Source organism: Prunus persica, chromosome G3 (genome assembly GCF_000346465.2).
Source record: "Prunus persica cultivar Lovell chromosome G3, Prunus_persica_NCBIv2, whole genome shotgun sequence".
In the NCBI taxonomy this organism is placed as follows: domain Eukaryota; kingdom Viridiplantae; phylum Streptophyta; class Magnoliopsida; order Rosales; family Rosaceae; genus Prunus; species Prunus persica.
In genome coordinates, this window is record NC_034011.1 from 16,110,170 (window position 1) to 16,123,221 (window position 13,052).

The window sequence follows — 13,052 nt, forward strand, 5'->3', positions numbered from 1 at the left end:
GACGACTTTGTCAAAACCATCCAAATCCCGATCCCAGAAGCAAAAATTATTGCTACATATCAAGAGGGATACAGGAAAGATGTCGAAAGGTGTTTGGCATCCTTCAAGCCAGGTGGTTGATTATTCGAGGTGCGGCCCGCATGTTTGATGAGGAGATCCTCAGAAGCATTATGATGACTTGCATCATCCTCCATAATATGATTGTGGAGGATGAGTACGATTATGATGCTTTAGAGGTCTACGAACCGGATCCAATGAACACGGCTTTGACACGGATTTATGAAAGGCCCATGGGGCCAAATGGAGAACCGTTTGAGCCGGAACCGTTGGTGAGGGATGGTCATTTGATGACCCGAATGATAGATCGATATACGGAGATGCAATCTTCGTATATTCATGAAATGCGTCAATTTCACTTGATGGAGCATCTATGGGCGGTGAAAGGCAATGAAGATTAATAATGGAGAATAGATGCTTTGCTTATGTTTTATTTAGTATGGTTTGGTTGTGTTTTTATTTTTATTGTGCCTTGTTTGTACTTTTATTTTTATTATTGTGCCTTGTTTGTACTTTTAATTTTAATTTTATTATGTTTTGTTTGAAGTATGGAATATGTTGAATAAAAAGGTAATTTATTGAATGCTTTGTTTATTAAATAATGAAATGTAATACAAGTCATTATGAATTACTAATAAAATAAAATACATGAATTATAACAACTTTAATAGAAAACAACTAAAATACAAATACATAAAAGATATGCTAACTAATTTAATGGTTTCCATCATTTAACCAATCCGTGTTGCTAGGCCCATCATCCCGGAAAAGTCTTCTTCTCATAACATCCCTTCGTTCTAGCTTCCAAAATTGTTTTGTTTCAGGGGACATATGACTTGTATTCATCGCCATGGTTTCCCGATCTGTCTTGTCCATATCTTTTTTGCGCAAATACTCCCTTTCACGTGCAAACTCAGCATCAAGGGCCAACTCGTGCTCTTGGCGTTTTTGCTCCATTTCTATTCTTATGCCGTTTTGCCTTGCAATTTCCTCCAAAAATTGTGAATTTTGATTGCTTGAATTACCCTTCTTCTTTGCCTTCGCGGCCTTTCGGCCAATGGGCCTCGGCTCCTTTTCGATGGGTGAGTCTTGACTCATAGGAGAATCAAGAGGTGAATCCGATGTCATTGAATCACGGAGTGGCGTCTCGTTTAACACAACCTCCGGACCCGTTGGAATAATTACGAAGCGTTTGCAAAATTTCACCACCTCCCAACATTCATGATGGGTGAAACTTTTTTTGCCACCCCCGGTTGCACCGAACCACATTTGTGCTTGAATCATCTATTGAACAAAAAAATGGAAATGCAATAAATATTTAAAATATATTGGATATGCAAGAAATATTAACAACATATTAAAAATACAAGCAATATTAACAAAATATTGAAAATGCAAGAAATATTAACAACATATTGAAAATGCAAGCAATATTAACAAAATATTGAAAATGCAAGCAATATTAACAAAATATATACAACATATTGAAAATGCAAGAAATATTAACAAAATATTGAAAATGCAAGCAATATTAACAAAATATATACAACATATTGAAAATGCAAGCAATATTAACAAAATATTGAAAATGCAAGCAATATTAACAAAATATATACAACATATTGAAAATGTAAGCAATATTAACAAAATATATATATTAGGAGATTAAACTTAATAACACAAAAATTATAAAATACTTACCTCGTTAGTACGATTTTGCCCACTTCTATAGTTGTCCATCGCTTTTGCTAGGGCATTTCTCCATTTTCCCAACTCTTTATTGAGAATTTTCCACCTACTGGATAATGCCATCTCTGTACGAGTAGACCCCGGAATTTTTTCACAAAATTCGGCATGAATTTTTTTCCACATATGAAAAAATTTCATTTCATTGCCGGACACGGGACAATGACAAATTTGGAGCCAAGCCTCACACAAAGAAACATCTTCCATTGTGCTCCAAGCCCCTCCGGTTTCGATAGAAGAAGCCATAAAAATATGAAATCAAAATGCTAGATGAAAAAGAGGAAAATGTTGTGTAAAAAGAGTGAATATTAGTAGAAGTATAATGAAATGTAAGAGTATTGGTGTTGAAAGTGAAGGGTATTGATAGGTATTTATAGAAAAAAATACCATAATTTTTTAGAATTTTTTAGAATTTTTTTTCATATTTTTTTCACCCAAAAAAGCCTCAGCCGTTGGATTAGAAAGGAGAAGCAGATCGGAAGGCACTGAGCGCGACACGTGGCAGCCTACCGTTGGCGCTGGCGTCAGCGCTGACGTCAGCGCGCGCTGATTCAAAATTTTTTTACCGCAATGCACGCGCCAACGGTAAAAAATTTTTGACAGCCCTAGCTGACGTCAGCGTGACGCCAGCGCTGACGTCAGCACCCGCGTTTTGGACCTGGGGCTGGTTTGGCCTTCGGGCTGGCCCGAGTTGGTGGGTCCCACACCAAACCCGGGCCTGGGCTGCACGCTGGAGCGAAATTTTTTTTTTTTTCTGCCCTTGCCTCGGGCTGGGCTCCTTCGCTGGAGCCACTCTAAACAATTAAAAGTTACCTATGCAAAAGTCACCCTAAACAATCAAAATCCCAAAACAACTATCTCTGTATTGTCGTTGTCATCAAATATTTGAAAATTCTATCTCATAACCCTAGACCACCAAAAACGCAGAATCAATACTAAACTCAAAGAATAAGAACCAAAATTAATAGGGAAATTGAACCTGATTCGAAGCTTACCAATATGTTGTAATATATAAATACCTCAGCTCTTATATAGCATTAGGGATTACCCAAGAACCTGAAATCAAATTAACCAAATAAATGAAGTGAAATTTGTAAAAAATAAATAAAAAATAAAAAAACCCAAAGCGAGACAGCAAGACAGAGAATGAGAGACACAAAGATGGAAGATGCCTGACACCAACACTCTACATTATAAACAATTTCTTTTGGAACTTGATTTAATCTCTACTTCATAGTGGTTTCCTACCTTTACTCTCTCACTCTCTCTGTCCCAATAAATTTATAAGTTTTTCAGAAAGTCCCAAGAGGTGCAATTTAAAATAGCAAAACATACAAAATTAAGACTAAGAACACAACTGTAAAGGAAGGGAACATAAATGTAGCCTTAAAGCTCACAACTTGTCTATATAGATGTGAAATAGATGCAGCCTAAGCTTAGTTCTCTGCTGGGTTTAGGACTCTTTCTTGCCATTTTAGATTAAGTAAATGGGTCTTAGAATTATAGTTGTTCATTTTGGCTACATCTCTGGCCAATAATTTTGAAAAACAACAATGTAATATTTGACATACAATCATATTCTCTGTTTCATTAGTGTGATGTCGGAAATACCACAAAATCCGTCATGGATTCCGAGAAATTTGGGGCGGGTCATGTCACAAAATGATATAAAACCATTTCCTAAGTGAAGTTTTTAACTTGAATGCCTTCTTATATTAGTTTGCATTGCTTTCTTATTTTTGTCATTTGTTTTACACGAAAACCTAAGCCCATTTTTTCAGTCACTTTGCATGAAAACCAACACCATCCTGAGTTACACGGCTAGTTAGATAAACAAAACAATCTAAAAACAGCTTGTAAGTGCTAATTAGATAAACAAAACAATCTAAAAACAGCTTATAAGTCAAGCAAAAGGTATAAACAACCACCAAGATATATAAACACTTTTCCCAGTTTAACCCCAATAAGAGTGGACATGATTAGGGCTCGTCAATAGGCTGAGCCGAGCCAGCCCGACCCAAATTTAATGGGCTTGGGCCAGGCCGAGTTTTTTTAAAAAATTCAAAGCCCAAGCCCGACCCGTGGGCTGGGCTTGAGAAAGCCCATCAGGCCGGGCTGGGCCGAAACGGGCCTACTTCATTTGAAAAAAAATCATAAACTTAATCATAAGGGCATTTTAGTCCAAATTTGAGATTAAACTCACTTAATTATAATATTTTTACATCAAACCAAATTCATAAAACACCCAATAAAGTCACTCAACTTAATAAGATTTTTCACAAAAATAAAAAACCAAGTACTATTTTTGAGGTTATTACATAATTAGACCGTAATACGTTTTAAGAAATAATTTTAAAAAATAATAAGTATCAAAAATTTTTTTTTTCTAGGATGGTATGAGTAAATATGCAAATGTTTGGTTATGTGTTCAAGAAAAACATGATTACATTTGGTGGTACGATTATGTTTGGTGACATGATTATATTTGGTGATATGATATGTTGTTCATCTTATTTATATATATAATTGTTGTATTAATAATTGACACAAATTAATGTGCTAATCATCCAATTATAAACTAGGAATGAGTAAAGAAAAGTAAATGAAATGAAACAAATTATATATGTGATTTAAGTGATATAATCCTAATCCTAAACTTTTATTTATACATAATTATATATGTATGCGGGCCTAATGGACTGGGTTTTCTTGGGCTTAATTGGGCCTGGCTAGGCTTCAGACACCCAAGCCCAAGCCCAGCCCAGCCCAGCCCAGCTCAAGGCAGGCCGGGCCATCTTAAAGCCCATAACAAACTAGGTCGGGCTTTTTTTGATGGGCCGAGCTGGCCCCCATCAGTCTATGAGCCCGCGGACCAAACGATAAGGCCTACAGTGTAACTACAAAAGAATTGTAACATTACAAATCATGAAACATGAAACTTAAACTGAATATTTATTTAACCAAAAACTAATATGAAGTGCATAGTGAAATCCAAGTAAGTACAAAGGAAAATATGATTAGACATTCATGAAACCCAGAACTGAAATCAAAGCGTTACCTAAGAAAAAAAAAAAAAAAAAGGAAGTGCAGAGTGTCTTGCAAGTCATGTTCATACTTTTAAAAATCAGAAACTAAAGTGAAACCGTATGTGGATGCCAAAAAAAAAAAAATGCAATTTAGGTAAGCGAAAGCAGAGATGGAGAGAAAAGGAAATTTGTTAATTTGTTTTAGTTTGCTAACAATATCCAAGAGAGAGAGAGAGAGAGAGAGAGATTAATCCCCCAAAAATAATTAAAAAATCAGAAAATCAAAATAGACGAAAACCATTTGGTGAACCAAAAACAAAACCAAAATGAGAGAGAGAGAGAGAGAGATTCATACCATTGACATCAAACCCATCAAATCTAAATGCTTTTTTCATTGGTGCTCTAGAGAAACAGCATATATAATCAAAGAAATTCCATTAGGATCCAAAAATTAGAGATAGTAAACAAATCAATCCTAAATGCTTTCAACATTGAACCAAAAAGAGGAAGACATGGTCTAATGTATGAGAAATCCGAATATCACAACAAAACACAGATTCAAAGAACAACAACATTGAGCAAGCATATTGATGAGTACTTCATCGACTCTTAAGCTACATATTTTTGGGGAAAATCACAGCTAATCAGTAACAACAACATTCAGATTCAGAGTGATTAACTGGCATTTAGAAACCCTAATCCACTACTAAAATTAGCTAAACACAAAACAACAATAAACCACGAAATCAACAGATTGATAATGGTCCGTACGTTACCTAAATGCTTTCTTTATGAAACTATCGAAATATGAAACTGTAAATCTCCTTGTACTCACTACAATGGGGTTGGCATAACCAACAAAGTAGAAAAAAGAAATGCTACCCAGAGATGAAAAATATGTTCAAATATTAGGGGAAAAAAATGGATAAAGAGAAAAGTTAAAACAAATGAAATAGATTCTTAAAAAAGGGAAATGCCAAGCCAACAAAAATTGAACTTAAAATGCATGTTCTGAGTAGTTAGCAGGAAGACCCAAAAACAACCAAACTAATGTGAACTTTCAACTTTAGCAAGTACGATGGAGAAGACTGAAGGATTAAGAGCCGCAACAACTACACATCTCATATAAAAAAAATCAGAATATCAGAATAGATGAAAACCATTTGGCGAACCAAAAACAAAACCAAAATGAGAGAGAGATTCATACCATTGACATCAAACCCATCAAATCTAAATGCTTTCTTCATTGGTGTTATGGAGAAACAGCATATATGATCAAATAAATTCCATTAGGATCCAAAAATTAGAGATAGTAAACAGATCAAACCTAAATGCTTTCTTCATTCAACCAAAAAGAGCAGAAATTGAAGCAAAAATTCGATCAGGAACCAAAAATGAGAGAGAGAGAGAGAGAGAGAGAGAGAGAGAGAGAGAGAGAGAGAGAGGTGTGCATATCACTATGCTGGTTGTAACATTTGGCTAATATATGTACCTACAGGAACTATGAATATGTATGTTTTCTAACTGTCTAGCATTCAGTCTCATATAGTATGGCTGGTCTAACAGATGTTCTATAAACTTAGCTTTCAATTCCAGCAAAATATGATGATCACACTATATATATGCTTAACAAAACCCTTCATTTTACCTATCGTGCTTTGATTCTATAAGTTGTTAAATAACCCGCACACTAGATCTTGTTCTTTAATGTAACCAACGGCAATAGACTCAACTAGCAAATATTAGAAAACTTAGAAACACACAAAAATTATACTGGTTCTGCAGAACTTTTGCCTACGCCCCGTTGTGATTTCTCTAGGTAGAGAGATCACCGCTCCTTTGATTAATAATAGAGATTACAGAACTTTTGCAACCCTAGAACTAATCTCAAAACTCTCGGCTGTCCCTGGCTGTTTCTCTTCTTCTAAAATAAGCCTTGCAACACCCTATTTATAGATATAGAGTTGGCTTACATTTCCCAAGGCTGATTGAATTCCAATTTCTAAGTGGATTAGGAAATTACACTTATCCAAATCCAAATAGACTTCTAGAAATCCAAACCTAAATTGAATAAGAAAAACTGAAATTTTTTCCTAATCCCTTTAGGACAAGAATCGGTATACCTCTAATTTTTCTAAAACAATCTTAAACCAACTAGGACATATTTGACGAGCCAAAATCCTAACAATCGCCACCTTGGTGAGTCAAACCAAGTCTTGATCGTTGCACCCCAGGGTATCTTTGAACCTCCTTGAAGCAACTCTGGGAATCTTCAAGAGTCTTCACCTTGGCAATCTTCTTCTTGCCTCATTGCATCTCAAGTGAGGAGGTGCTCTACTTTAATCAATCAACGAGATTAAGCAAGTTCAAGCAGTGCTTGAACTTCTTGGCCGGCATTATCTTTGTAAGGAAATCTGCGGCATTGTCATCCGTATGAATATTTTCAATCCAAATCTCCTTAGACTCCACCCAATTTCTGATTATGTGATATCTTGCTTCAATGTGCTTTGATCTTCCAGAAAAAACTTGATTCTTTGCCAAGTGAATGGCACTTTGACTATCACACTTCAGCTTCACACAATCTTGGGTGATTCCCATTTGACTTACCAAGCCACTAAGCCAAATTGCTTCCTTTCCAGCATCGACCAATGCAATATACTCTGCCTCTGTGGTCGACAGAGCTGTAATTGGTTGCAGTAGTGCCCTCCAACTAATCGGTACTCCTGCATATGTAAACACATAACCAGAAGTTGACCTTCTCTTGTCCAAGTCCCCTACATAATTGGCATCTACATATCCCAACACCCCTGCATTTTCTTTTTGCTTCTTAAACATAATCCTTTGTCGCTAAGAACCCTTCAAATAACACAAAATCCACTTGACTGCATCCCAATGTTGCTTTCTTGGATTTGCCATGTATCTGGAAACGACACTGATTGCTTGAGCTATGTCAAGACGTGTGCATACCATTGCATACATAAGGCAGCCCACGGCATTAGCATAAGGCACCTTTTCCATCACTTGATGCTCTTCCTCGGACTTAGGACACTGTTGCCCACTTAACTTGAAGTGAGCTGCCAAAGGAGTCGAAACTACCTTTGCTTCTTGCATGTTGAAATTCTCAAGAACCTTTTGAATATACTTGGCTTGTGATATCCAGATCCTTCTAGCGGTCCTATCTCTCTGAATTTCCATGCCAAGGATCTTTTATGTTGCACCTAGATCCTTCATGTCGAACTCCTCGCTCAGCATCTTCTTCAAATCTTGAATTCTAGGCTTGTCTTGACAAGTGATTAGCATGTCATCCACATATAGCAATAGCAATATGATCATCCCGTCTTGGAACACATGATAGTACATGCAAAAGTCATATGAACATCTAAAATTGATTTTCAGCATGAAGTAATCGAACCTCTTGTACCACCGACTTGGAGACTGTTTCAGGCCATACAGGGACTTCCTTAGCTAACATACTAGGTTCTCTTTCCCATATTCAACAAACCTTTCTGGTTGAGCCATGAAAATTGTCTCCTCTAGATCCCCATGAAGAAACGATGTCTTCACATCCATCTGCTCAATCTCCATGTCATGCTGAGTTGCCATTGCTAAAAGCAATCTGATAGAAGTATGCTTGACTACAGGTAAAAAGATTTCATCATAATCCACCCTTTTCTTTTGTGCGTACCCTTTAGCCACGAGCCTTACTTTGAATCCACGGCATCTTGTTCATGTAGTCCTTCCTTTTTCCTAAATACCCACTTGCATCCAACTAGTTTTCTGTCTTTGGGCTTAGGAACCAACTCCCAAACAGAGTTCTTGTAAAGAGACTCCATTTCTTCTGTCATAGCACTTATCCAACTATCTCGCTCATCACTTGCTATAGCTTCTCAATAAGTAGTTGGATCTCCTTAACTAATGTTGAGAGCGTAATTAACTTCATCTTGGTTAAACCCAAACCTATCAGGTTTCTTCTTGTTCAGATTAGGTTTGTCCAGTGCTATGCATCTCTATAATGCAAGTGGATTATTGGTTGGAGTTCGAACACTTTTGGATGTCTGGCGGATTAGAGTGCCTTTAAACTACCATGTTTCTTGCTCCACCTGATTCCTAACTGGTGAACGATGCTGATGATCTTTTTCCTCAAAACCATCAGATTCGGTATCTTGCTCAATTTGCTCCAACTGAGCTTCTTCTTTGTCTGAACTGATTAACGGAATCTTTGTTGCTTCAATTTCAACATCGTCTTTCTTCTCCCTGCTGCTCTCGAATTTATTTAGAGGCATGGTTGTCTCATCAAAGACAACATCTCGGCTGACAACCTTTTTTCTGTTGTTGATATCCCAAAGTTTGAAACCTTTCACTCCTTTCTCAAAACCTAAGAATATGCAATGAGTAGACTTTGGTTTGAGCTTGGACCTTTCATCACTTGGAATATGTGCGTAAGCACCACAGCTGAATACCCTGAGCTTGGAATAGTCCACCGACTTCTCAGACCATACCTCTTCTGTACTCTTAAAATCGAGAACTGTATATGGTGATCTGTTAATCAAATAACTTGCATGATTAACAGCTTCTGCCCAAAAATTGTCAGGCAATCCTGCATGAAATCGCATGCGCGTCTCTCTCTCTCTCTCTCTCTCTCTCTCTCCATGAGAGTTCGGTTCATCATCTCAGCAACTCCATTTTTTTGGGGATTCTTCTTTACTGTGAAGTGCCTTATGATGCCTTCTTGCTTGCAGTAATCGGTAAACTCATTACTTGTATATTCACCTCCATTGTCACTTCTCAAGTACTTAATTTTTCTTCCAATTTGATTCTCGGTTTCTGTTCTCCATTCCTTGAACTTTGCAAAAACCTCGGATTTCTGCTTCATGAAATAAACCCAAACCTTCCTAGAAAAATCATCCATGAAAGTAACAAAATACCTGGCTCTACCATTTGATTTGGTTGGTGCAGGACCCCAAACATTCGAGTGAATATAGTTGAGTTGCTCCTTGCTTCGGTTATCTGCACTGCTACTCATGAATGATACCTTCCTTTGCTTTCCAAGAACACAATATTCACAAAAGTCCAGTTTGCAAGATGACACGCCTTCCAACAGGCCTTGCTTGTGTAATTCTTGCAACCCTTTCTGGCTTATGTGCTCGAGCCTATGATGCCAAAGTTCAGTCTTGTCTACTATACCTTGATTTACAGAAACAACTGCTCCCCTGACTATAGTGGTCCCAATTAACTTATACAGCTTTTTGGGTTATAGGTCACCCCGCATTACCACCAGTGATCATTTGGCTATCCTAAGTCTTCCCTTTTTAGACTCGTACCCATAGCCGGCCTCATCTAAAGTACCCAAGGAAATCAAATTCTTTCTTAGTCTAGGGACATATCTAACGTTCCCCAAAACTCGTATCATCCCATCAAAAATTCTGATTCGAACAGTGCCGATTCATTTTACAGGACATGAAGAATCGTCCCCCATTAAAACTTCCCCACTGTTGACTTCTTCGTAAGTATCGAACCATTCTCTTACTGCATACATATGAAAAGTGCATTTGGTATCCAAAATCCAATTTGTGAAAGCCTTGGAGCCTGATGTTACTAAAAAAAGCTCCCTGTCACTCTCACGCTTGGTGACTGCACTAGCTGAACCTGAGCTTCCTTCCCTCTTGGCTTTCTTCTTTTTCCAAATCTTGCAGTTCCTCTTCCAATGATTAGTTGAACCACATTCGAAGCAACCTTCCTTCTTTTCCTTTTTCTTCTTGGATTTTGACCTACCGCTGTTGCCTGTTTTCTCTTCCTTTGTCATTTCCCGCCCCATCTCCTTGCCTTTGGCATAAAGGCCTTGAGAGCTTTCAGTTATATCATCTAGTTTAGCATATGACCGAAGAACTTGAATTACGTCTTTAAGCTGCAGGGACTCTTTTCCAAACATTAGAGTTGTTTGAAAGTGCTTGAAAGACGAGGGTAGAGACCTCAGCAAGATGATAGCCATATCATCATCTTTGTAAGTTTCTTCGACCTTTTGAAGATTAGTTATGCAATTTTGGAACCTACATACGTGATCTTCAATATCACCTCATTCTTCCAGTCGAAGTCGGAATAGTTCATCCTTTAGAAAAAGTTTATTGGACACGGTTTTGCCCATATAAACATTCTCCAACTTTTTCCATGCTTCATAGGCAGTCATCTTTTCAGTGATGTGTGACTGAACTGATCTTGTGAGACGGATCTCGATGGAACTCTTGGCCTTCTTGAGAACCTTAGTCCATACTGCGTCTGTCATGTTTGCCGGCTTCTCACCGTTGAGTGCATCATCCAAATCTTGCTGTAGCAGTATGTTCTTCATCATCTTTTGCCAGTCTGTGAAGTCATCCTTGCCGTCAAAGGGCTTTATCACATGTCCTAAATCCGCATTCATCTTCCCTTTAGACATCGTAGAACCCTTTGAGCCAAGCTTTGATACCAATTGTTAAATAACCCACACACTAGATCTTGTTCTTTAATATAACCAACGACAATAGACTAAACTAGCAAATATTAGAAAACTTAGAAACACACAAATTATACTGGTTTGGCAGAACTTTTGCCTACATCCAGTTGTGATTTCTCTAGGTAGAGAGATCACCGCTCCTTTGATTAATAATAGAGATTACAGAATTTTTGCAACCCTAGAACTAATCTCAAAACTCTCAGTTGTCTCTGGCTGTTTCTCTTCTTCTAAAATAAGTCTTGACGCACTCTATTTATAGATATAGAGTTGGCTTACATTTCCCAAGGCTGATTGAATTCCTATTTCTAAGTGGATTAGGAAATTACACTTATCCAAATCTAAATAGACTTTTAGAAATCCAAACCTAAATTGAATAAGGAAAACTGAAATTCTTTCCTAATCCCTTTAGGACAAGAATCGGTATACCTCTAATTTTCCTAAAACAATCCTAAACTAACTAAGACATATTTGACGAGCCAAAATCCTAACATGAGCCACATCATCTCCATTAATCCCCGAAAAATAATTTAAAAATCAGAAAATTAGAATAGATGAAAACCATTTGGTGCAGCAAAAACAAAAACAAAAAGAGAGAGAGAGAGAGAGATTCATACCATTGACATCAAACCCATCAAATCTAAATGCTTTCTTCATTGGTGCTCTGGAAAAATAGCATATATAATGAAAGAAATTCCATTAGGATCCAAAAATTAGAGATGGTAAACAGATCAAACCTAAATGCTTTCTTCATTGAACCAAAAAGAGCAGAAATTGAAGCAAAAATTCCATCATGAACCAAAAATGAGAGAGAGAGAGAGAGAGAGAGAGAGAGAGAGAGAGTGGAAAAAAGAAATAAAATCTAATCCAATTCTCCAACAACAACAATTACCCAATTCAAAAAATCAACTAAAATTTGGAGTCATTAAAATAATACAAAATTTTTTTTAAAAAAGGAGGAGTCTATAACCACAAGCAAACAGAAAATCAGCCACACGACATCAATTACCAGATTGATGAGCAGACTGGGGGTTCCTATATTAATTACTCCAGTTCTTTTTCCTATGATCTTCCTCCCTATAACAACCAAACTCGATTTCTGATTTACTTTGACAAATGAATAAACCAACCTAGAAAACCAAAAGAACGTTAAAACCAACCTTTTTTACGAAACCCAAAAATCCCTTTCAGCTAAACCCGTGTGATGAGAAGAAGGATGAAGCATAGCTAGAATGGCAACACTTGAATCCAGCCGATGAGATGAAGACCAAAAGGGCGGCTGGATTGGCAACGCGCCTCCCCAAAAGAAAATCGATGGTCCTTCACACACGTAGAACAGTGAATGCATATCTTCCATGGCTGCCCCCAACCAGTTGGTTTGAAATGGACTCTTCTCTGAGCGAACGAAACGTTCCGAACGAAAGGGATGCGAATGGGAAGTGGCAAAAAGGTTTAGTGGAGGGCATTTTCGCCAATTCACTGTGATCATGTTAAAACAAAACGGGAGAAAACAGAAAGAAGGGGCATTTTCGTCATTGCACTATGCTTAAGAACAATGTTTAGTTGGATTGCGCTTTAGTATATATATATAATTTCACCCCACTACTACTAAAGCAGATCATCTTTGTTGGACCATGAATTTGGATATAAAAAAAGAATTTGAAGAAAAGTGGGTGAAAGTTTAATACATTGGATTGGCATGCATATCATCTTCTGATGATGTGGAGGGGAGCTATTTA

General features: G+C 37.3%; 1 long non-coding RNA gene across 6 annotated transcripts in view; it reads right to left on the minus strand.

Moving 5' to 3' along the window:
• Positions 1-12,716, minus strand: part of LOC109948253 — a 26,382-nt gene extending 13,666 nt beyond the window's left edge. For 4 of the 6 annotated variants that reach the window (XR_002270855.1, XR_002270854.1, XR_002270859.1 and 1 more), the window contains exons 1-3: positions 12,474-12,716; positions 11,931-11,977; positions 2,799-2,859 (exon numbers count right to left, since the gene is read on the minus strand). This is a non-coding gene — a long non-coding RNA (uncharacterized LOC109948253). Of the gene's footprint in view, positions 1-2,616; positions 2,711-2,798; positions 2,860-6,036; positions 6,071-11,930; positions 11,978-12,473 lie in introns of all 6 variants that reach the window. The other 2 variants (XR_002270857.1, XR_002270856.1) reach the window with 2 other exon arrangements.